At 40.2% G+C, this 23,816-nt stretch overlaps 1 long non-coding RNA gene across 1 annotated transcript; it reads right to left on the bottom strand.

Annotated features, from left to right (window-relative positions):
• Positions 1-390: 390 nt before the first annotated feature.
• Positions 391-20,154, bottom strand: LOC118147995 (uncharacterized). Its single transcript, XR_004734732.3, has 4 exons — positions 20,023-20,154; positions 17,856-17,966; positions 1,042-1,115; positions 391-509 (listed from the first exon to the last, which is right to left on the bottom strand). It is a non-coding gene; the product is annotated as an uncharacterized LOC118147995 (long non-coding RNA).
• Positions 20,155-23,816: the final 3,662 nt, after the last annotated feature.

Consider the following 23,816-nt stretch of genomic DNA (forward strand, 5'->3'; position numbering starts at 1 on the left):
GAGATGGGAATCATGGGCTTGAAAGTGAATGAGGATGTTCCTCCATCCTTCAAGCCCCCATCCTGACACCAGCTCCTCTCCAGAGAACTGAGAGGGTGCATGCTCAGGTCCAGGGAAATGTCATCTAACCCGTCTCCTTTCTCTGTGGCCTCCACCCATGATCAGGGCCTCCCTTTTGCTTCAGTAAGGGCAGAAAGACTGTTAACAAATAAAAGTCATTAGGAAAGAATTTGCTTTTGGGTTTGGGCCAGTGGGTACCCCTTCAGACTGCACATAATATGGCAAGACAATTCTCCATCACTTTAGAAGTTAGCATCGGGGGCTTCACCATTAATGCCCACACAGCATGTGGTAACAGGTAGAGAAAAGCCTCTATCAGTTCAATTACTCTGAAGGAGAGAGGGTCACCTTTCCAAAGCTGATGCAGAGTTCATTCTTCAGTGTGAGCTGTGCTCATCATGGCAGTTCTGATCCCATCCTCCTTTGCAGTTCTTGCAGTTATCCCTTCTCTGAAGGAATGAAAGAAAATGATAAAAACTACACTGGCTCAAACCCATGGGCCATCCCCTCATATATTCTGAGTATGTCATGGAGGAATTCTACTATGATAAAATAGCACAGGTTTTGGAGTTAGGCATTGGGATTGGAATCCTGGCTCAATTAACTCAGCAGCTAATAGGCTTTTGGAAAGTTATTCCAGCTCTCTGGTGCTTCCTGTGTTCCTTTACAAAGTGAAAATAGTATTAAAACTTCCCTCATGGTTGAAAAATATGCATACAATCACCTGGCACCATAGGTACAAAACAAATTTGAAATCACTTTTATTAGTTTTTCTAATGAGAGACTCCCTATAGCAATGTCTACAAAAGTTTAACAACATTACTAGGCTGGGTGCGGTGGCTCACGCTGTAGTCCCAGCACTTTGGGAGGCCAGGAGGCAGAGGTTGCTGTGAGCCAAGATGGTGCCACTACACCCCAGGCTGGGCAACAGAGCGAAACTCTGTGTCAAAAAAAAAAAAAAGTCAAGTTTAACAACATTACCTATGAATTTGAGCCAGTGTAGTTTTTATCATCATCTTTCATTCCATCAGAAAAGGCTGGGATAACTCCAAGGACTGCAAAGAAGAATGGAATCAGAACTGCTGTGATGAACACAACTCAGTGAAAAATATATATATGTATTAGTTTATTCTCACATTGCTATAAAGAACTACCTGAGACTGGGCAATTCATAAAGAAAAGAGGTTTAATTAACTCACAGCTTTGCAAGCTGTACAGTAAACCTCAGGAAACTTAAAATCATGGTGGAAGATGAAGGGGAAGTAAGCATCTCTTACCATGGCAGAGGAGGAGAGAGAGAGTGCCAAGGTGCTACACACTTTTAAACAACAAGATCTAGTGAGAACTCATTCACTAACACAAGAACAGCAAGTGGGAAATCTGCCTCCATGATTTAGTCACCTCCCATCAGGTCCCTCCCCCAACACTGGGAATTACAAGGGGACAGCAGATTTGGGTGGGGACACAGAGCCAAACCACATCAATATACATATCTATATCTGTTATCTCTTTTATTAGAACTGTCTTGGTTGCAAAAACAGAAATCCAATGTTACTGGCTTAGAGACTCTCCAAAAAATAAGGGAATATTTGTTGATTCACATACATGAAAAACCCAGGGCAGTTTGGTTTCAAGCACAGTCATATTTTGTTACCCAAATAATACCATCCTAAACTGCTCTCTCTTCAGGTTTTAATCTTTGTTTTTATGTGTGGTTAAAATGAGTTAACATACATAACATGCTTAGAATGGTGCTTAGTTCCTAATAAGAACTACATAAATATTTGCTACTATTATTTCATTTAATCCTCCCCACGATCCTAGGAAGCATGTACCATTATTATTCTTTTTTTACAGATACAGAAAGTGAGGTCATACAGCTATTCAATAATGGAGCTGGGTCAGGCAGTCTGGTTCAGAAGGCTTTCTTGACCAATTTTCCAACTGTCTCCTCATTGGACTAGAAAGGAAGGTTGAGCCTTGATTGTAAAGGGCTAGGAAACAACCCCTACAGGACAGATTCTTTAAAAATAAAGCATTTGAGCAAGAAAGCTTGGGCCCTTTGCCCCCTGATGGGTACCATCCTCTCAAATCTGTCTTTTTTCTTTCTGAAAGTGAAAATAAGTTTCTACTTTTACAATTCATGCATGAATCTTACTAATCCTTCACAAAGGCAGTTTCACCCACTCAAAAATTCCAGAGACAGGGCTGGGCATGGTAGCTCATGCGTATAATCCTTTGGGAAGCAGAGGCAGGCAGATCACCTGAGTTCAAGAGTTCTGGATCAGCCTGGCCAACATGTTGAAACCTCATCTCTACTAAAAATACAAAAATTAGCTGGGCATGGTGGCAGGTGCCTGTAATCCCAGCTACTTGGGAGGCTGAGGCAGGAGAATCACTTGAACCCAGGATGTGGAGGTTGCAGTGAGCTGAGATTATGCCACTGCACTCCAGCCTGGGCAACAGAGCAAAAACTCAGTAAAAAAAAAAAAAAAAATTCCAGAGACAGGAAATACTTGGAATATGGGTCCTTGAATTGGTTACTCTTTGCTGGCAACTCCATCTCCCAACTCGAATCTATTTTATGCTCTAGCCTGTGCTTCTGCTTGGTTCTGTGTCCTCTGCAGGTGATGGGCTGAACCTCTAGATTCCCTCACTTCTAGTTTCTGATTGGGTTTGGCCAATGAGGTGTCTTCCTTTGTGGCCTCAGGCCCACAAGTGGTGACAGCTTCCCGTGATTTCTAACCCCTGAGGGCTTTGCCGCCCCCACCTGGTTTTCTTCACTCAAACCATATCTTTGCAAAGAGCCCCTTTGCATCATTCTCTTCCACTAAAATCTTGGAGTTTGCCATCAGTTTCCAGGCCTATATCATGGCTGTTGCGGGCTCTTAGCACTCCTACTTACATGACCTCCTTCCTCTATCAAAAAGCTATTAAAAATTAAAAAAACAACTTTTTAAATATTGAAAATTATATTTTATGATTGTGTCGATATAACGACATGCCATCTAGACTGGATTATAATCATTTTTTTCCAATTTCAAACAAAATTAAAATATTCCATGGGCCCTAGGCACTGTGCCTACTGCACCTAATGGAGAAGTTGGCCCCAGTTATTTTCTACAGAGGCCACTCTAACAGATGCATTCTCTTAATGACAGGCCTAACTGACAGAAAATGAACAGGAGCTCCCCGGCAGGTGGGCTACTATCAAGTTAAAATCATAATCCTTGGATCAGATTTCCCAAATAGCCTGTTTCCATTACAGTGAGCCCAGTATTCTTGTCCTTAAGCAGATCCTATTTCCAAGTCACAGCTATGATGACAAGATAACAGAAAAAAAACGGTGTATCTACTGTTGAATTAATGCCTAATTCATTTGCTGTTCACCACATTCCAGTGATGGGAGGCACAGCAATCACATAGTTAATTAATAATTCTCTATTTCCTCTATGTTAATATATCACTCTATACCTGAGAAGGAGAGAACATTTTCCATATGTTCTCCACTCAAAAATATGCTTTTTCTCTTTTTAAGAAAAGATCACATTTTTGTTCTCAGTTGAAATTTGTTTTGTTTTTAAATGAGATCTGAGAAGTTTTTGAATGATGCATACTGCCTTTAACTGACAATTTGTTAAGTATTGATGATATTGAAGGTTATATTTAGGGTTCTATTTGTTCACCCAGCTCTCAATCTGTGACCGTCTCATACACCAGGCAGAAAGTAATGGAAAATGTGAAATTACGTCAGGAAGAAGACAAAGCTAGACAGCAGCAGTACTTTTAAATCTAAAACCAGCAGTTATTGATTTTCTGTTGGAGGTAAACACCTCATACTCTAACCAAATGTGGGACTGATGCTACTTGAGATTCTTTCTTTGCCTTTTTAAAAACTTCATTTCTAATTGCAAGTTAATGCCGAATTTAAATCCCTAAGCCCCTGGATTTTTCTGCACTTCTTCCCAGTTGGTTCTCTGATTGACTGGAGGAATGAGGAGGTTCTGGAAAGGACAAGGGAAGCTGAGAGTTTGCCCCTCAGCACCCTAAATATCAACCATAAAACTAATGAACTGTGGCAACTGAATTGTCTAAGTTCATTCCAAATTATGTCTTGGTAAAGTTCATCTTTGTTTTCAATTATCATCCTGGAATCATAAATGTCGAATCCAGAGTGCAGCTTCTCAGCTCTCTGAATCTTGTTTGCCTTCTTCTTACTGTTAAGCCTTTGCACTGGGTATGTGGTGGCCCGCTGCACTGGATACCTGGGGCAACGGGTACAAGTTCTCTCCTTAAAAATATCAATCTCTTTTTAAAGGAGCAAATCTGAAAGAATCTCTGAAAAAAATTGCCGAGATTCAGTGAATCTGCATTTTTGACATGCCACTAAGGATGGTGTTTTTAAGTATATCCTCTTTATTCATAACCCAGTTATAAATCTTATTTTAAGTCTTTTTTTTTCTTCATTCTCTTATGACTATATAACATTTACCCTGACAAGTTTATAAAGAATATTGAGGTTGATACTTGCTGGTCTTAGTAGAAATTAATCAAAATCCATCTGTTCCCTTCTCAGCCTGGACATTTTCATTACAACTAAACCAGGGATTATAGGATTCTTACATCTTCTTTTTTTCCCTGCACAGTTCAGTTGATTTAGAAACAATGATTAAAGCTGCTTACTTTAAGGAAGATTGTTTCCAATCTTCCCTTCTTGCAAGGCAGAGAAAGATGAAAGCATCTTGATCCTGAAATATTTATATCTAAGACTGGAAATCTGTATCAGAGGCATGATGAACGATTGCAACCAAAGACTTTTTTATTTTAAAGTCATATTTCTTATCTTTACACTTTCACTTCCCTTACAAGTTTGAGGAAATAAAGGCCAAATTCATTCACTGCCCCCACCTCAAGTAGACAGATTTTCTACCTTTATTTAATTCTAAGTCTAGTGTGACATAATAAAGAGACATGCAGAGAAAGATTACCTTTCTGACACTAACTATTTATAGGGATAAATATCAGTTATCCTTATGTGGCCTTAGAATGACTGCTTTCAAAGGAATGGAGAATACAAATTAGGGGGAATGAATGTAAGCCTCCCACAAGGGGATTCCTTGATCTGGGATTGAAGAAATCTAAAGAATTAGAAGTGATTACTAGAGAGTAATTCTAGGTTTACACAGCCTCAGACAGGTGCTCTAATTAACTACTCTCATTCTTTTTTCCTATCTGGTTTTCATGTCTTTTTCCCGTCTCATGCCCTTTTAATTGAGGTAAAATGCTCAGATCTTAAGTATACAGTTGGATGAGCTTTGACAAATGTATACACCCATGCAACCACCACCCCAATCAGGATCTAGAACATTCCATACTCAATTTTTGCGTAGCAGTTTTTAAAAATGAGTATTATTACAGTCCTCTGCTACTAGGAACAAACTCCTCTCTAAATGGCAGAAAAAAAAAATAAAACAAAGGACTGTGAGTTGGTCCCCTATGGAGCCAAATGCTGTTTGAAACCAGTCCGTGTCGGGGGCCTTTTAACAACATAACAAAAAGAGGAAGTGATCTTGACCGGCAGGCAGAGGGGTTGGCGTCATGGCCCAAACATCAGATTAGAAGCACAATGATTCCCCGGGACTGGACGCTAAATCCTGGCAGACAACGTAGCCTTTCATCTTCTAAAATGGATAAATTGAATGAAGCAAGGCCAATTCTGGGCCAAGCTGTTGGATGAATTTTTTTTTCTTTAAGTTCCTAACTGTTCTACATAGACATTAAAACGTCCATTACTGCAGACCTAGAAATTGTCCTTCTGTCCTTGACATTTCCTCCTTCCTCACTAGTTCCTTTGTAACAGGAAGCCAGCTATCCGCCTTAGTTCCCAGCCCTCTGTTTACTGCACCTCAGGGGTGCTTCCTTTACGGCAGGATCCCCCTAGATAAAAGGAAAATTATAAACACTCATCCTTAGAAATTTTGAAGGGAATATATATACAGCCTAAGGAGTGCAAAAGGCTCTGCACTTCATTCAGCTATCAGTGCTCAGGGACTCTAAGTACGAAAATGAAGATGAACTGGCTGTGAAGTGTAATAAAGGGAGCTGAATTACAGGGAGTTGTTTTTGTTTTTTAGCAAGAGTTCTGTACTGGCAAGTTTTATTGTCACCATATTGCAATATCACAATGGACTGAAGGATCTCTGAAGCCAGGCTATTTGGGTTCAAGTTCTGACCCTGCCACACATCTGATACACGACTTGGAACAAACTATTTTTCTGTGCTTTTATTTTCATTTCTTTAAAATGTGGACAGTGATAGTCCCTAGCTCAGGAGTCAGTGAACTTTTTCTGCAAAAGGCCAGACAGAAAATACCTTAGGCTTTGCAGGCCGTGGGCTCAGCTGCAGCTCCTCAGCTCCGTCTTGTAGCATGAAGTAGCCACAGACAATATGCAAGCCAATTGGTGTGAACATGTCCCAATCAAACCTGCTGAATGGACTCTGACATTTGAATCTTGTATCATATTCATTTGTCAAGAAATATCCTTCTTTTGATCTTTTTTCAACCACTTAAAAACATAAACAATATTCTTAGCTTACAGGCCGTACAAAAACAAGTAGCAGCCACATTTGACCATTGGGCCATATCGAGCTGGTCTACTGCTGACTTAGTTTGCAAGTTTGTTTGAATATTACACCGGTAAAGCTCTTAGATAAGTGCCTGACACATCGCAAGCACTACTTCCATGTTGTTATTTATTATTATTATCTAGAGGACCATGATGAATGCTATACTCTCCAGAGATCTGATATCAGTTTTATTTCCCAAAAAGTCAACCTTATGGGCTTCTAGTTTTGAGAAAAAGAGAGAAAATGATCTTAGTGTCTTCCTCCAATATCTAAGAAAGATACAGCGAACACTCTCCCCAGATATGGATCCAACATACACAGTGTGCCATTGTATAGATCTCATCATTTGGGGAATGATTTTTTAAAGCCATTGCTGTCCATTTTTGCACATTAAATCCCACAAAGAGATTTATTTACAACATTAAATCATTTCTTTGTGCTGCCTGGCTACATTTTTAACTATTAAAATATTCATCACACACTCTAAGAACCTAATGCCAAGTGTTTTATGACCTTTTAAAGGATGGCTTCTTTAAAAAAAAAGAAATCACCTTCAAATGTGGATGTCAGTTTCCAAGTGGGGCTAAGGAAGAAAAGTCTATTGTCAAATATCAAGGGGATAAACAAGAGATCATTGCCCATAAAAATACCACCAGAGACGGGCTGATCAAACAGAAATGTACTTAATGTGTAAAGCTGTGGATTAGGGAGGTAGGGATGGGAAGTGATAAGCAGTTTGGAGCAAAATTTGTTTGCTCCTTAGTATGAGAAACACACTAGACTGTCCACAGCAATGGTCTCAATAGAGGGCAATTTGGGGCTCTAGGAGACATTTAGCAATGTCTATAGACATTTTTTATTGTCAGGGATTACTGCTGGCATCTAATGGGTAGAGGTCAGAGGTGCTGCTCAACATCTTACAATGCACAGCACAGCCTCCACAGGAGGGAATTATCTGACCCAAAACGGTCAGTAGTGCCAAAGTAGAAAAATCTTATAGACCCAGGAACTACCGTGGCCGACCCCCACGTCACACCTGACTTTATTTTGCTGTTACTTCGAATTGGCTATTACAGTCATGTGTCAAACAGCTAAAGATAAACACTAGAAAGCAACCCTTGCTATGTTCCTGTGAAGGATCACAATTCAGTTTGAACTCTCCATCCGCCCACGTTTTCAAAGGCATCGTGATGGAAAAATTGCAAGATTGGTGTTCATTTAAATTACACAAATTAATTCAATTACCCTGAAGAAAACTGGTACCAGATCACCAGATTGCTGAGCAACTGATGCTAATTTTGTAATTCAATTTACTAATGAGGTAATGTGACAAATGTTTAAAAGCTACTCAGCTGTAGCTAGAACCAAGCCATCCAAGGAAGTTTGTACCTGCTGTGTATTTGGATACAAATCTACTCCCTGTTCTTGACCAAAATGAATCTGTTCAATTTCCTTAAGTAAATAAAGCTCTTTAGACCAACACAAGGTGAATGAAGAGGTGAAAATGAACTTCCATCCTTTTGCAAAGAATCAAAATACTAAATAAGCAAAAAAAAAACCAACCTAATGAAAAGCTTGAGTCAACTTATGAAAAGTTAAAATAATTCTGATTAATCTTAATGTAACTTAAAATTGTAAGTACTCTAATTAACGTTATACATTTAAGTTTTAAAACTTCGTCAGTTTAAAACTTTCATTTTACAATCAAATTCTATTTATTCTATTTAAATTAAACTTAAATATTTAAATTAAACTTAAAGAATGTAGAGTGCTTTACAATTTTATTTAAATTTATCTATATTTGTAGAGTACTTTATAATTTATGAAGTGCATTCACATATATTATCTCACTTGAGCCCTAAAATAATTCTGAGAAGCAGGAATGACAGGTATTATTATCCTTGATTTACAGATGGAAACACAGGTTTGAATACTTCATATAGGTGCTTTTGGCTTAACAGAGGACTCAGCTAATACTATAATGTTTTACAAAATTGGATTTTGAGGGAATATGGTACAAACAACTGTTTCTCTTCTCTATTGCTGAGTAAACAACCCAATGCTCAGTGACTTAAAACGACAAATATTTTGTTGTATTTCACAACTTAGTGGGGCATGAATTCAGGCAGAGCTCAGATCCTTCTGCTCCATATGGCGACTGTTGACTGGGACCACAGGAATTGCTCTGTGGTGTTCAGCTGGTAGCTGGTTTGGAGGCTCAAGAGAGCTTCACGCACACATCTGGTGCCCTGGTGAGACAGCTGGAAGGCCAGGCTCAGCTGAGTCCCTCTCTCTACATGAGTCTAAGGGCCACATAGTTTCTCCAGCAGGGTAGTCAGATTTCTCAATGGCGGCTTGGACACCAACAGCAATACTCCAAACAACAGGAATGGGAAGCTGCCAGTCTTTTGATGCCTGGGCCTGGGTACTGGCTTAGGGTCACTTCTGCCATACTGAATTGGTGAAAGCATCTGTGGAGCCCTCCCAGAATTAGGAGGTGGGAGGGCAAGAAATACACTCCACTTATTGATGGAAAGAATGTCAAGACATTTATGGCTATCTTTAATCAGCCACTTAACCTTAAGAATCTCTTCCAACTTAAATATCAAATGATAGCCCAATGACGCTGATTTCTTCCCTGACCTTGGGAGTGATTCTTCCCAAAAAAAACTTATACCAGGAGAAACTCCAAACCAGAGAGCTGATGAAAGCAGTGCTCAGCACCTGTGTGTTCACCTGTATTCTTTGTTGATTTACTACTGTCTTTGATCCTATCCATTCCTTTGGCTTCAGCTACCAAATCTATGCCCATGATTTCTATTCTTTCGAGCTCCAGGACTGAGTTCACCAGAAATCTCCATTTGGATACAAATTCAGCACATCACAAATGGAACTTACCATCTTTCTTTCCAAACCTGCCTCTCTTTTGCCTTTGCTGTCTCAGCAAGCTATGCAACCACCCACTGTATTTTCCAAATCTGTAGCATCCTTCAGATGTAGCATCCTCCACTGCTCCTTCTCCCTCACCTTCTGCAGCCAATTGATAACCAAGGCCTATCAATTCTAACTGCTAGTACTACCACATTATTCCATCCTCGCTGCCACTCTTCCTTCTGGGCTTCTACTCTCTTCCCCTTACTATTTCCCCGACAGTACAGAGATCAGATTTTAGAAAGGTCACTCTAGGACCTTATGTTGCTTCCTATTTTGGTTGGGAGGTGTACTGTTGAGGATAAAATCTAAATTCCTTAATGTAATTTATAAATGTTATTCTTGTGTGATTTAATTTAAAGACACCAAATGCCCTCCTGCCACACACATTTCTCTCACTAGCATTGCCAATAAAATGTCCATATTATCCATTCCTTCTAGTTAAGGCACCTGAAGTCCTTATCAATTGCAAGTGGTATCTAAGAGGTGTGGCCCCAGTTAACCCTTTAGCAGTCACTAACTCCTTTAAGTCATTCATGAAAGTATCTCTGTGGCTATTTGGTCCTTCTGAGACTGGTCATAGGATAGTTAAGTTATGAAAAAAGGCAAGGGTTGTCTAAGTTAATGTCTGGAGCCCTTTCTGATGTATTCAAATCAAAATAATTTGCTGGTGAACATAAAATATAAAAGCATCTGGAGAGATTCTGCATTGTGAAATTATTCTGTATGCCATTTTTTTGAAGAAGAATTTAAAAGTTGCTATTATTAGTACAAAAAAAGAAAAAAGAAAAAAGAAGGAGCTGGCCAGTGTAAATAGCCACTTAGGATACAAAATTTCAAAATAGTCTAACCAGTTTCATTTGATAAGATTAGCATAATAGAGAACCAATTAAATCCCTCCCCCCAAAAATAAATTCCAAGGGATGACTTAAATATATTGGTCACATATAAATTTGCAATATCAATCACTTCTGGAAAGGAGGCACACATCAGGCAAGACTTAAAAATTGTTTCCATATATAGCTCAACTTCTCCATTATAATAGTATTTATTACTATGATAGAATTTGACCTTTAATAGAATTTAACATTTGTGAAACTCAAGTTCTATCTCCTCCTCATCAATCTTCCACTGATGCTTCACTTCCCCAAATTCTTATCCTGCTGCCTAGAAGTAGAACACTGGCAAGTGACCACCACCATCAGACATTCACCGTCCTTACTCTCCCTCATACCTGAATGTTGACTATTTGCGCTGATGCTCCTTCATCATGTATATCTTACTTCACCCATGTTTTTCTAACACATCTGCCACATTTCCCATCTTCGTCTTTCCCAGCAGCTTCTTAAGCCCCCACATTTTTTTTCCAGGCTTGAAATTTTTGATATTTTGCATTTTTAAATTTCAATAGTTTTTGAAGAACACATGATGTTCAGTGGCATGGAAAAGTTCCTTAGTGGAGATTTCTGAGATTGTGGTGCATCCATCACCCAAGCACTATACACTGTACCTAATGTATAGTCATTTATCCCTCATACCTCTCCTGCCATTCCCCCTGAGTCCCCAAAGTCCACTGTTTCATTCTTATCCCTTTGCATCCTCATAGCCTAGCTCCTACTTCTTTTTTTTTGAGACAGAGTCTCACTCTGTCGCGAGGTGCCAGACTGGAGTGCAGTGGCACAGTCTCGTCTCACTGCAACCTCCACCTCCTGGGTTCAAGGAATTCTCCTGCCTCAGCCTCCTGAGTAGCTGGGATTACAGGCATGCGCCACCATGCCCAGCTAATTTTTGTATTTTTAGTAGAGATGGGATTTCACCATGTTGGCCAGGATGGTCTCGATCTCCTGACCCTGTGATCCGCCCGCCTCGGCCTCCCAAAGTGCTGGGATTACAGGCTTGAGCCACCGCGCCCAGCCTTCTAGCTCCTACTTATAAGCAAGAATATACAATGTTTGGTTTTCCCTTCCTGAGTTACTTCACTTAGAATAATGGTCTCCAACTCTGACCAGGCTGCTGTGAATGCCATTATATTGTTCATTTCTATGGTTAAGCTCCTACATCTTATTACTCTACTTTTCAATGCTCTGTGTCATTCACCAATAAAATTGAACTCCAATGATAATGGCAATGATGATTAGATTATTTAAATTTTTCATCTTTGATGTTATGTCATCTTGAACCATCTCCTATAATCCTCGTATCACCACTATGATGTCTAAGTATCTTGTTTACAGAACAGGAAATTTAGACTTAGAAAAGTCAAATGTTTCTGCTGAGGTCCTATAATTAATCATGTTTTACAAAGATATTCTGATAAGGTTGGAACGGAAAACTAAACTGGGATCAATCTGTCAAAATCACCTTTTTATACACTAATATATTTATGAATAAAATGATAGAATGTTGAGAATTTGCTTCAAAATAATCCAGTGCAGGAGGGAGTGGAGTATAGATAAAATAAGAATGCCCATATATTGATGACTTGTGAGTGAGTGATAGGTGTCTGGGCATCCATTATACTATTCACACTGCTTTTACATTTCTTGGAAGCTAACCACATGAAAAGATTTTGGGATTTGTTTTGTTTTGAGACAAGTTCTCATTCTGTTGCCCAGGCTGGAATACAGTGGTGCAATCATGGCTCACTGCAGCCTTGACTTCCTGGGCCTATGGATCCTCCCTGCCTGACCTCCTGAGTAGCTGTGACTATAGGCGTGCAGCCATGCCTGGCTAACTTTTTTGTATTTTTTTGTAGCAACAGGGTTTTGCCATGTTGCCCAGGCTGGTTTTGAGCTCCTGGATGCAAGAAATCTACCCACTTTGGCCTCCCAAAGTGTTGGGATTACAAGTGCAAGCCACTGTGCCCGGCACCTAAAAAGGTTTTTTATTGTCATCCTTTTTATACAGTTACAAGCAATCCAAGTACACTGACCAGTATTGCTATTCAGTGTTTGTAGATAAGTTTGAAAATGTTTCATTAGGTATCCAGGTTATAAATATCTAATACAAGAACACTCTACCTTTAAATACAAAGGTCTCATTATTGTCACACAAGTTTATTTTTCTAAACCTCCGTAATATGTATTGTACACTTATCTTAGTGGAAGAGACAATTACCCAAGCACTGTGTCCAACTGCATGGTTGTTATCTTTTAATTAACCTGTGTAGCCTTTTTTACTTAACCTAGTTTGAGAAGTGACAGCCACTGAGCTGTCTAAATAATGTACACCACTGCTCTTTTATTGGATCCATTCAATCAAAAATAATAGTTCCTGGTGTAAGGCCAGCCCCCTAGAACTAGATATACTTTCTATTCAGTCATGATCCTTGTCTTGAGCATCAGTGTTGCAACTTGCCTTGTTAACCAGAGTACTTAGAATTGTTTCAATATAGGAAACACAGATTGATTCCATAGGTGTAATCTTTTCCAGATTTTGCACAGTATTTTATGTAAAAGCTATTCTGCTACTCTACTTCCATCAATTTAGACTATCCAGTATTGTAAATAAGGTGGGTAATTAGATGCTCACATATCTGCCAAAGGGTTAAATTAAAAGTGCCACATTGGCCAGGCATAGTGGCTCATGCCTATAATCCCAACACTTTGGGAGGCCGAGGTGGGCGGATCACCTGAAGTCAGGAGTTCAAGACCACCCTAGCCAACATGGTGAAACCTCAACTCTAATAAAAATTCAAAAATTAGCCGGGCATGGTGGTACATACCTGTAGTCCCAGCTACTTGGGAGGCTGAAGCAAGAGAATTGCTCATACCCAGGAGACAGAGGTTGCAGTAAGCTGAGATTGTGTCACTATACTTCAGCCTGGGTGACAGAGTGGGACTTCATCTCTCAAATAAAAAAAATAAAAGTGCCATATTTCTGGATAGAAATTAAAATTTATCAATACGTAATCAAATCTCTAAGAGTCTACATGCCCTGGAACCCAGTAGTGCCATATCTAGGAATTTATCCTAAGGAAGTAATTGGACAGATGCACAAATGTTCATATGCAATGATATTAAAGGCAGATTTTAAAAAATAGTAAATAGAGTCTAACTGTCAAACAATATGGGATTGACTTAATAAAATTATCCACAGAAATTTAAAATATTAATATAAATAGTTGTATGGTAATGGAGAGATGTTCATTAAATTCTGTTAGTAAACAGGTTATCCACAAATATGCATTTAATGAATATATATATATTATATACATACACAAACACCCACACATATATAGCCTCTTGTGAAAAAAGTTATCTCTACATAAATATGTGTGTAAAATTTGTGTAAATGTATGTGTTTAAGGGAATGTTGTGGAGAGGCGTGTGTGCACAGCTTAGGTCTGGATAGAGAAATACGATATCCTTTAAGTGATTTTTTTCTAGCAGTATTTTAAAATATTTCTATAATGGAATACTACTACATGTAGTAGCTACATAAGAAATAAAAAGGAACAAAAACAACAGATAAAACCTATTCTGTCTAAATGTATTTCGAATGTTCAGATAAAAGGCAAGTGAAACAAACTAGAGAAGATGTAAAAAACCTTTTGGGAGCGTTGTTTCAATAAAGAAAAGCCTTTCTGTATTAATTATTGAGTAGAAATGATGGAAAAGGTAATGGGGAAAGAAGCAGAGAGGAGTGAAGAGTCACCCTGCAATTCATGATAATTTCCCAAGTTAAGCCTGAGAGTTATAAGTGAGATGTGCCCCCCCGCCACGCCCAAACCAGTGAAACATTATAGCACATTTTTCTCTCCCTTTTTTGGAGTGCCAGAGCTTTTTGGAGTTCCTGTAACAGGCCAGGTTTTATTTGCTGATCCCTACAGTAACTGTTTTAAGGTAGGTCTTCCTAAACTATGGCCCAGAAAGTGGTGTGGGGGGGTAGCGGTTCAATGCCTTGCCCAAGGTCATATAGTAGGCAGCCTGTGAGCTGAGATGCCCTTCACCAAGGGCATGCCCTGAGATGCCATTCAGGGCTCTCCATTACAAAGAGATGAAGGACCCAGAAAAGTGCAAAGAAAGGCATTGTCACTGGTACAGTGACGAAGACAACACCTTGGTAACGTCTGGGTAGAATTCTCTGAAGAATGGGGACAAGCTGAGTTGTACAGGCAGCAACTAAGAGGACATTTTTGGAACCAGAAGTAAGCGTTTGTGATTGTAAATTATTCAGGCTAGATGTTTACAATGAGCAATTTAGCTTCAGGCCAATATTAACTTCCGTTCCTATTACTATCAGATTAATTGCATTTTGTTGCTTTTTCTAAATACACTTCAAATCAGGAAACGTATAATTCAGCAGTTAGTCATTAAAGTAGCAGTAGATGTGCTACTGTCTTATCTGAAGTCCATCTAAAAAATAAAATAAAAACCCAAGGCTTCTTTTTTTGGTCTAATAAACAGAGCATTAATAATAAGCAACTAGGATATTCTCCTAGGGAAAAAAAATGTCTAAATTGAAAAAGTCTTCAGATAAAAGAAATCAAGACAAATAGACAAAAGATAATTGAAAGAAGTTGGATAAATTTACATCTTAAATAATGCATCTATAGAATCATAGAAAATACAATTGTAAAAATTCATTTCAAGATCATACAAACCATTTTATACATTATATTTATAGTAGGTACAAAAACAAGTTGGACTTAAAGGGGAGTTAGTATTATCTGACAAATTTCAAATACCAAAGTACTAAAACATCACATGTCCTATGCACTACAGAAATGATATAAAAATGTGTATGTGTGTATCTATTCTTCGTTTTTCATTGTTCTTCATGATCTCATGCCTTTATATGCAGCTGATATCAAGTGCAGTTTCACAGCAAATCAATGAAACACAGTTTACATCAAATGACCAGAGAGTTGTCAATTTTTAAAAATCCCAGTCTCTCTTGTGGATTGCTGACTTCAAAGACATGCATTAAGATTATTAAGCAAGTAATGATTGATTTATTATATAACATTAAGAAATGTTTTCTTTGAAGCACAAATTAAAAGGTCATGGATGCCCTGATTTTTCTTCGGGTTGATAGTTAAAAATGCAGAATAGATAATATTGCTGGCTGTGAAGGACACATGAAGGGGATTTGAAGTAACTCTCCTTTCTGGGCAATATTTTAATGAAATGCTTAATATTCTGCAGTAGATTAATGAGGCAGTTCTCTATTTTCAAACAATGGGAGAACAATTAGGACCCAATCCTGAGAACAAATTGGTGTCGCTGTTATTTTGTGATGGTATTTTAAATGACCATTGCTGTAGCAACGAGGCATTATTTAACAGGAATGAAAATAACCATTTACATCAAGCATTTCAGTGGAGATATTCAGGAAAAAAAAATGTGGCAGCTGCTGTTCCTAGAAATAAAACTGACATTTTAGGATGAAAGCAACCAGCTGAAACCTAAACATGCTTTGTGCCTTGTTCAGAAGTCACCCAAAATGCATGCCAAAGTGCTAAACAGTCCCCATAAAGCCAGCAAGCTGTGCAATTTCTCACCCTGATCTCAAAACACTCTGGGGAGAAGAGATGGGTGCAGATCTTTGAAGAGGTCAGATTTGAGAATGAACAGAATTAATTAGCCACACGAGAGTAAGAAAAACCATACATCGAGTGTGGGAAAAGTTATCTACATATGGAGATTAACTGGGAAAAATTGATCTTCCAATGAAACTCAAAGTCCAATCCAAGACTACCCTAAACACCTGCATGTCCTAAATAATCAGGAACCGTATTGCTCAGCAAGCTTGCATAACAATGGAAACAGAATAATAAATTGTCTCTGATTTTTCCAGTGCATTGCTACAGAAAATGAGGATGAAAATTCTACAGGTGGTCAATGAGAATAAACTATTTTTTATGCCCAAGAGTCAAATAATAATCAGGGAACTTTTCCCATACTTTTGTGAATTGAAATTGTATATTTACCTCAGTGTCTTCCCTGAGGAACTTTCTTTCTAATTCTACTTCTCACACCTCTAGTCTTTTCTCCCCAGGTTGTAAAGTTATTTTGCTTGCTGGTTGAGATAAGTCATATAATTTAGTTCCCTCACTTCTCCCCCCAAAAAAAGACTGTAGGACCAAATTGATAGGATGAAATGATAGGTTTAAAGAATAATTCATTATACCATCAAGATCTTGGCATGCCAGTTGCTGAAAAGACTATTTTGAGCTGTCAGTTCTAAAGCACATATTTTTTCATTGACTGACATGCCAATTGCTTGATAGAATAATGAATTGTTCCCATTGACTTCACCATCACTTGCAACCTTTGGGCTCCACGCAGCATTTTTCAGGGGTAATAACATCAATGTTCTTTCCACAGTATGTAAAGCTAGGAGGATGAGGGCAGGCTCAGGCATTGCTGAAGAGGAGGATGGTGGTTTAGGGATGGACGGAAGAATAGAGGGAAGGTCAGAGGTATGATTAAGGTCAGACGTGATTGCGGTGCATGTGATAACACCTCATAATTAAAAACATGATTCGGACTGGGTGCTGGTGGCTCATGCCTGTAATCCCATCACTTTGGGAGGCCAAAACAGGTGGATCACTTGAGCTCAGGAGCTCAAGGCTGGCAGGGTTGTGGTGAAATCCTGTCTGTACCAAAAATACAAAAATTAACTGAGCGGGGTGGCATGTACCTGTTGTATTCCCAGCTACTAGGGAGGGTGAGGTGGGAGAATGGCTTCAGCCCAGAAGGCAGAGGTTGCAGTGAGCCAAGATTGGCCACTGCACTCCAGCCTGGGTGGCAGAGTGAGACCCCATCTTAAAAAAAAAAAAACACAATTTCACATTTTGACATAATTACAACAAAACACCATCCAAACACTCTGCCTTTTTGCTTTAGGCTTGAGGTTTGATTTTTTTCTAGCTTGAAACTTATTTGCTGCTATTGCATTCAACTCAGAAGCCCACCTCCCCGGCTCAGAGACAAGCAAGACAAAAAGAAGGTGCTCATGTCCAAACCATGGGGCCATTTCCCTTAGAATGGGTCATATACACATACCCAAGTTATACTCTGCTCCTAAATCATCATCATCCATCTCTGTATCTCCAGGGTAAGCTAAATCTGAATCATTGTAGCCAAGAGAATGCCTCCTGGAGGCTGTAAGACCCACTGAGCAAACTCGTCAGGAGCCCCTAGTAACATTAAGAGCTGGATCTACAAAATGCTTAATACTGAGAGAAATCACAATCCACAGAGCTGGGCATTAATGCATTAGGCACTTACCATTTGTGTAAAGAACATTTTTTCTTGCATTTAAAAGGCAGTCTTGGACCTTCATTAAGACTCCGGGGCCTTCTCTGGTTTCCAGGAAGGGGCCTTCTCTACCACATGCACCTGAGAAATGAGTATTATAGTCATAACACCTGCTTCAGGAGTGCCCCTCCCCCTCCACCAAACTGCAATTAATTTTGTAATTTTGTTATTTAAAAAAAAAAGGGCAGCTTTGGTTTCCCCTCTCTTGGTAGTCATTTCGCTACTATAATTGAAAACACTGGATTATGTGAGTATTTCTTTCTGTCTCAGCCCATCTCTAAATACAAGCAGATGAATAATCCCCCCCACTAGCACAAGATTAAAAGCACATGCATTTTGTATAAAGGCTTTAGGAGAAGGCCGAGAAGAACCATTTTTCCATCAGAGCCACCAAGTGGCTATTTTCTATAACATGAGTTTACATGTGTGCATATATTTTATATATCCACATTTAATTTGTCATTTCATCAGAGACTTGATAAGTAGAAGTCTAGACTACACAGCAATAGCTCAGATAACATGTCCAAACGCCTCACTCAAAGGCTGAGAATGGAATGCTGAGGCCAAGGGAGGAAGGATGGCAGACAGGGCCTTTTTAGTTAGTGAAGTTCTCAGATGATGTTGATAAAACTACTTGCAAGGTAAAGTTCCAGTCCTGCAGCCCTGGAGCATCTGCCAGTTTTCCCAGGAGTGCATCATTTGCCATCTGGTCTCACCCTTCCAACTGAGTGTCTATGTCTATCTTTCAGACTGTCAACCCACCACCAGACCAAGCATTCTGTGGTTGTAGACCTCAGTGGCCACTGGCATCATGACATCTCAGATTACAGTTTGGCACCTACCCAAAGGTTTCTCTGGGTACAGGTGCACATGGCCTTGGCTTCCTATATGTCTGCATCTTCTTCCTCCTCTTCCTCCTCCTCCTCTTCTCCCTGCCGCCTTGCTGTTTATTGAGGCCTTACCAGGTGTCAGGCATTACGTGTGTTTTCTTACATATCACTGGGAAGTAGCTCCCCCGACTGCTCTGCGCCTCAGTCTAAAGTTTCTCTTGGTCAGGAAGATTGTTGAGTTTAGCCTAGACTGGGCATGATGGCTCACACCTGTAATCCCAGCACTGTGGGAGGCCAAGGCAGGAGGACGGCTTGAGTCCAGGAGTTCAAGACCAGCCTGGGTGACATGGTGAAACCCCATCACTACTAAAAACAGAAAAAAAATTAGCCAGGCATGGTAACACATGCCTGTAGTCCCAGATACTGGGGAGGCTGAGATGGGAGATCACTTGAGCCCAGGAGGTTGAGGCTTCAGTGAGCAGTGATCGTGCCACGGTGCTCCAGCCAGGATGACACAAAGAGACCCTGTCTCAAAAACAAAATTTAGCCTAAAGCTGTCTCCTCACATATTTTAAGTTCAGTCTAAAGGTTTCTATGTACATAGGAAAGTGCATCCTAGATGGAGGTGTAAACAGATTATAGCCTACTCTTGTGCCAATCACAGGGGCAATCAAAGGGGGCCAACTGTTTAAACCATGTTAAAACAAGGCAAACACCATGCTGTAACTAATCTGGCTGTTTCTTTACCTCACTTCAGCTTTCTGTTCATCACTTTCCCTTTTCTGTCTACAAATCTTCCACCACGTGGCTGTGCTGGAGCCTCTCTGAGCCTACGCTGGCTCCAGAGACTGCCTGATTCCCGAAAGTCCTTTGCTCAATTAAACTCTGTTAAATTTAATGTGGCTAAGGTTTTCCTTTTAGCAACATGTTCCTTCCCTTCAGGGCACTTATCTCCCTTTGTCCTTACAAACCCTCACTTGTGTGATGATCGGCCCAATGTCAGTCTCCCCTGTTCCTCACCGTTGTGTTCTCAGCAGAGTGCCTCATACCCAGAATGACCAAATAGCTCCTCACAACCACCTGATGAGGTTGGGTCCCTTAACAGCGTCCATTTACAGGTGAGAAACCTGAGGATCAATGAGCTTAAGTGGTTTTCCTTAGGTACACATGTAAAAAGGGGCCAATTTGAGGTCAGAGCCTCTACTTTCGCCCATCTCCCACACTGCTGCTCCTCATGACTCTGCAAAACCCCTCTAATTCCTGCCAAGATGTCATCTGCATGCATTTGCCAAACATCACTACCTTACCGAACACTCTTGGTGGATGTCAAGATGGTTCAATGGGTGAAGCAGGTGTTATCTTCTGACTAATTTGGGTTTTCTTCCAAAGATCAGGCACATATCCCAACAGCGTAAGTCCAAAATCTGCTATGATGTCTTATCTCATGGGTCTTCACTTGGAAGAGAGGCTGTTACCTAAGAAGCACATAGTCAAGACACTTCTGCAGGATTCCTTGCTGAGAGGTGCTATGAAGTTCCAACAAGAAAGCAGACTTTTACATCACAGATTTTTAAGTGCTATTAGAATTAAAAAGGAGGAGGAAGAGAGCAAGAAGAAGAAGATAAAGGAGAGCATATTTCCCAGCTAGTGGCACCTTTCACTAGTTTAAAAGCAAAACCATCCAAGAATGGGCCCCTTTCTCTGGGTGTGACTTCTATCCCCTTGTCCTCTAGATTTACTGCTTGCACCATGTAGCATCCACCATAAAACTCTTCCTTCCAATAGACTGCTGTCTGAATTGCAAAAGCAAGACTCTCCAGGAACGCATAATCTAGTAAAAAGTAAATATGATAGAATAACCAAATGATTTCTGAAGGCGATGTATTTGCATAGCGATACCTGACAGGGCAAACCAAAATTCCATCTCAGAATCTGGTCATGATGTACTATGAGATGCTCCATCATCACATCTTTGAATTTTACAGAAAAGCACTTGTAGCAACTGGAGGAGGAAAACTTCTCAGTCTCATTTCTTCAAGGTGAGCCATAAACACTTCTAAAAGCCTCATGTGTAAATTCCTTCCCACCGTATGGCTGAATATCACTTGAATATTTGAAAAATGATACGTAGACATAGATACTTTTCTAGAGGATTTACATTTTTCTATCAATGCAGAATTGCTCTTGCTGTGAATAAGTGCTTGCTCTCTTTTCTCCCCATTTTCCACCTGCCTTAAGGATTTGAAGTATTGCTGTGGACAATGTTTACTTGTCTCCTTCGTTTTTCCATTTTCTTCCACATCCTGCCTCCTTTTAGCTGGCTTTCAAATGTTAATCCTGGCCTTTCCCTGCCTTGTATCAGGTCTGTTCAGTATGTCCCTAATACTCCTCTCATTTCACTTCTCACCTGCTTTATTTACAGGTCTTAACTTCGGGTTTTCTTCTGGGACTTGCAACAGTCACCTTTAACTTCATCTCCTACCTGCTGATTCCTCATCCAATGGCCTATATCAAACTGGCCTGCTTTTGCTGGCACCTTTACTTAACACTGCACCCCAACTTAGATTTCCACCCAAGGCAGGAGACACTTCAACTGAATTGTGCCCTTGCCATTTATTTTCCAGATTTTGCTGAAAACTACAATTACTTTTTACCTGCTCTTGTCCTGCTGAGTGAATGACCTCAGCTTCAGAGGCAACAACATAGTGATGTAACTGGCTGGCATTCAACTTGGAGTAAGACAACAGAGGTCCAGGTCCCTCAATCTCAGTTTGCTTGCATCTCCATGGCGTAGTATGGGAAGAATAATACCTGCAGTGTTGGCGTTGCTATAGCAGTGAAGTTCTTCCAGATTGCAAAAATGAGCTAATCCAATCCATAACCTAAATGTACTAGTGGCTTCATGGATAACTGGAAAGTGTCTTGTAACTGTACCCTGTACAGGAGGAGCCCAGTAGCTCAGATCTGGTGTCTTTATCCCAGGAACTTTGGCAGTCTCTTTGTATCTCACCTTCAAATGTTCCCAGCAGAATGGCTCTGGATGGGTCATTTATCTTGCAGCCTCTTGATTGGATAAACTTTGGCTCAGCTGCTGATTCCTGGTTCCATTAACAATGATTAGCTAGCACAGTTGATTTAACTCAACAAATAAGATGCAACTGACCTCAACAACTGTATGGTGAAGGAACTGCCTGGTCCCCTTTTCCCCAGAAGGGGGCTGTAGCTACCGCAAAAGTTTACAGCAGCCTGCCTGGAGTGGGATTCTTGCAACACCAATCCTCACACCTGTTGAAGAAAAGATTCCATAGTCAAATAAACTTGCATACAGTGCATATGACATCTTCCTGTTTAGAGATTCACAATACACACATATCAAAGATGCTGAGAAGTCCTGCAATAAACTTGCTTTAAATTGACTTAAGGCAGTATTTCTCAAGTCACTCTTTTTTTGTTTTGTTTTGAGATGGAGTCTCTCTCTCTCTGTCGCCAGGCTGGAGTGCAGTGGTGCAATCTCAGCTCACTGCAATTTCTGCCTACAGGTTCAAGCAATTCTCCTGCCTCAGCCTCCCAAGTGATTGGGACTATAGGCATGTGCCACCACGCCCAGCTGATCTTTGTATCTTTCTTGTATCTTTTGTAGAGATGGGGTTTCACCATGTTGGTCAGGCTGGTCTCCATCTCCTGATCTCGTGATCCGCCCACCTTGGTCTCCAAAAGTGCTGGGATTACAGGTGTGTGCCACCGCACCCAGCCATACCCATCTTTTATGGAACATCTTATGGACACTCAGTGGAAGATTTTTTGGCAAATTCTGGCTTAGACCTCATGAACTGTCTACTGCCACCAGCTTTGTCAGTGTCTCCAGAACAGCAGTTCCCAACCCCTGTACATCAGAACCACCTGGGGACATTTAACAAAATATAGTCATCCAGACTGTGCCACCAGAGGTTCTGATTTACTTGATCTGAGGAGAGGTCTGGAGACCGGAATTTAAATGCTCCCCCGGTATTAGACCTTTAAATAATAACTCTATATGTTTTAGTACAATAATAGCATTTACTGAACATGTATTGAGCCGGGCACTAAATAAGTGTGACATTATACTCTTACTTTATCCTTGTATGAACCCTACCTAATGTGTATTGCCACCAACCTACAAGTAGGAAAATACAACCTGGAAGACCAACATAAAGAAATTTGCTCTGAAGAAGAATTGAAGAGTTCATGTGTCAGCTATAGATCCTAAATAGAGCTAAAGTCCTCATCCAATTCTCTACCAAGTCAATGAGAATGTATTCCCATAAGCAGCTTCTGTCACTAGAAATCATCTTCTGGGGACCAAGTGCTCTTCCCGCAAGATAATCAGGAGGTATTATACAGGATTCAGCTATTGGCTGCAGCTAAGCAATTTCACACTTAAACTTGAAAACTGTCTGCGATCATTTTCCCACATTCCCTCAAATCAGGAATAACAAAATCCATCACACTCAGAAGCAAAGCCTTACTCCTAACACTCAGGTGCTTTGAATCTACAATGAGATTCAGTTATCGGGCTTCAGACCACCCCAGAGGCCATTTGAAAGGGCTTGACTGCCACCTTGTGGTCCCCTGTGCATTACCAGCCAAGGCGAGGGCCCGTGCAGTGAAAACAAACCGTGAGCAGGCTGCCCTAACCACTTCTGTTTTGACAAGAATGGTTATAACATCTTTTGACATGTAAGCTGAAAGAGAACAAAGGTATTACAGTATTCTGGCAACAGCCCTTGCGTGGGAGCAGGTTATTTTAAACAGTTGGCTTTTCCAGGGCAATCATACCTCAGTTGATTTGCATATATGCTCCTAGTTTAGGAAAAGCAAGTATTTTCCATATTGTCTCTCTTCTGACTAGGTTTCAAAAAAGAACTATTTTGAGCCAGGTGTGGTGGCTTACACCTGTAATCCAAGCATTCTGGGAGGCCGAGGCCAAAGGATCTCTTCAGCTCAGAATTTGAGACCAGCCTGGGCAACATAGTGAGACCCCATCTCAACAAAAAATGAAAAATTATCCAGGTCTGGTAGTGTGTGCCTGTATTCCCAGCTACGCAGGAAGCTGAGGCAGGAA

The sequence above is a fragment of the Callithrix jacchus genome, chromosome 15, assembly GCF_049354715.1.
Source record: "Callithrix jacchus isolate 240 chromosome 15, calJac240_pri, whole genome shotgun sequence".
In the NCBI taxonomy this organism is placed as follows: domain Eukaryota; kingdom Metazoa; phylum Chordata; class Mammalia; order Primates; family Cebidae; genus Callithrix; species Callithrix jacchus.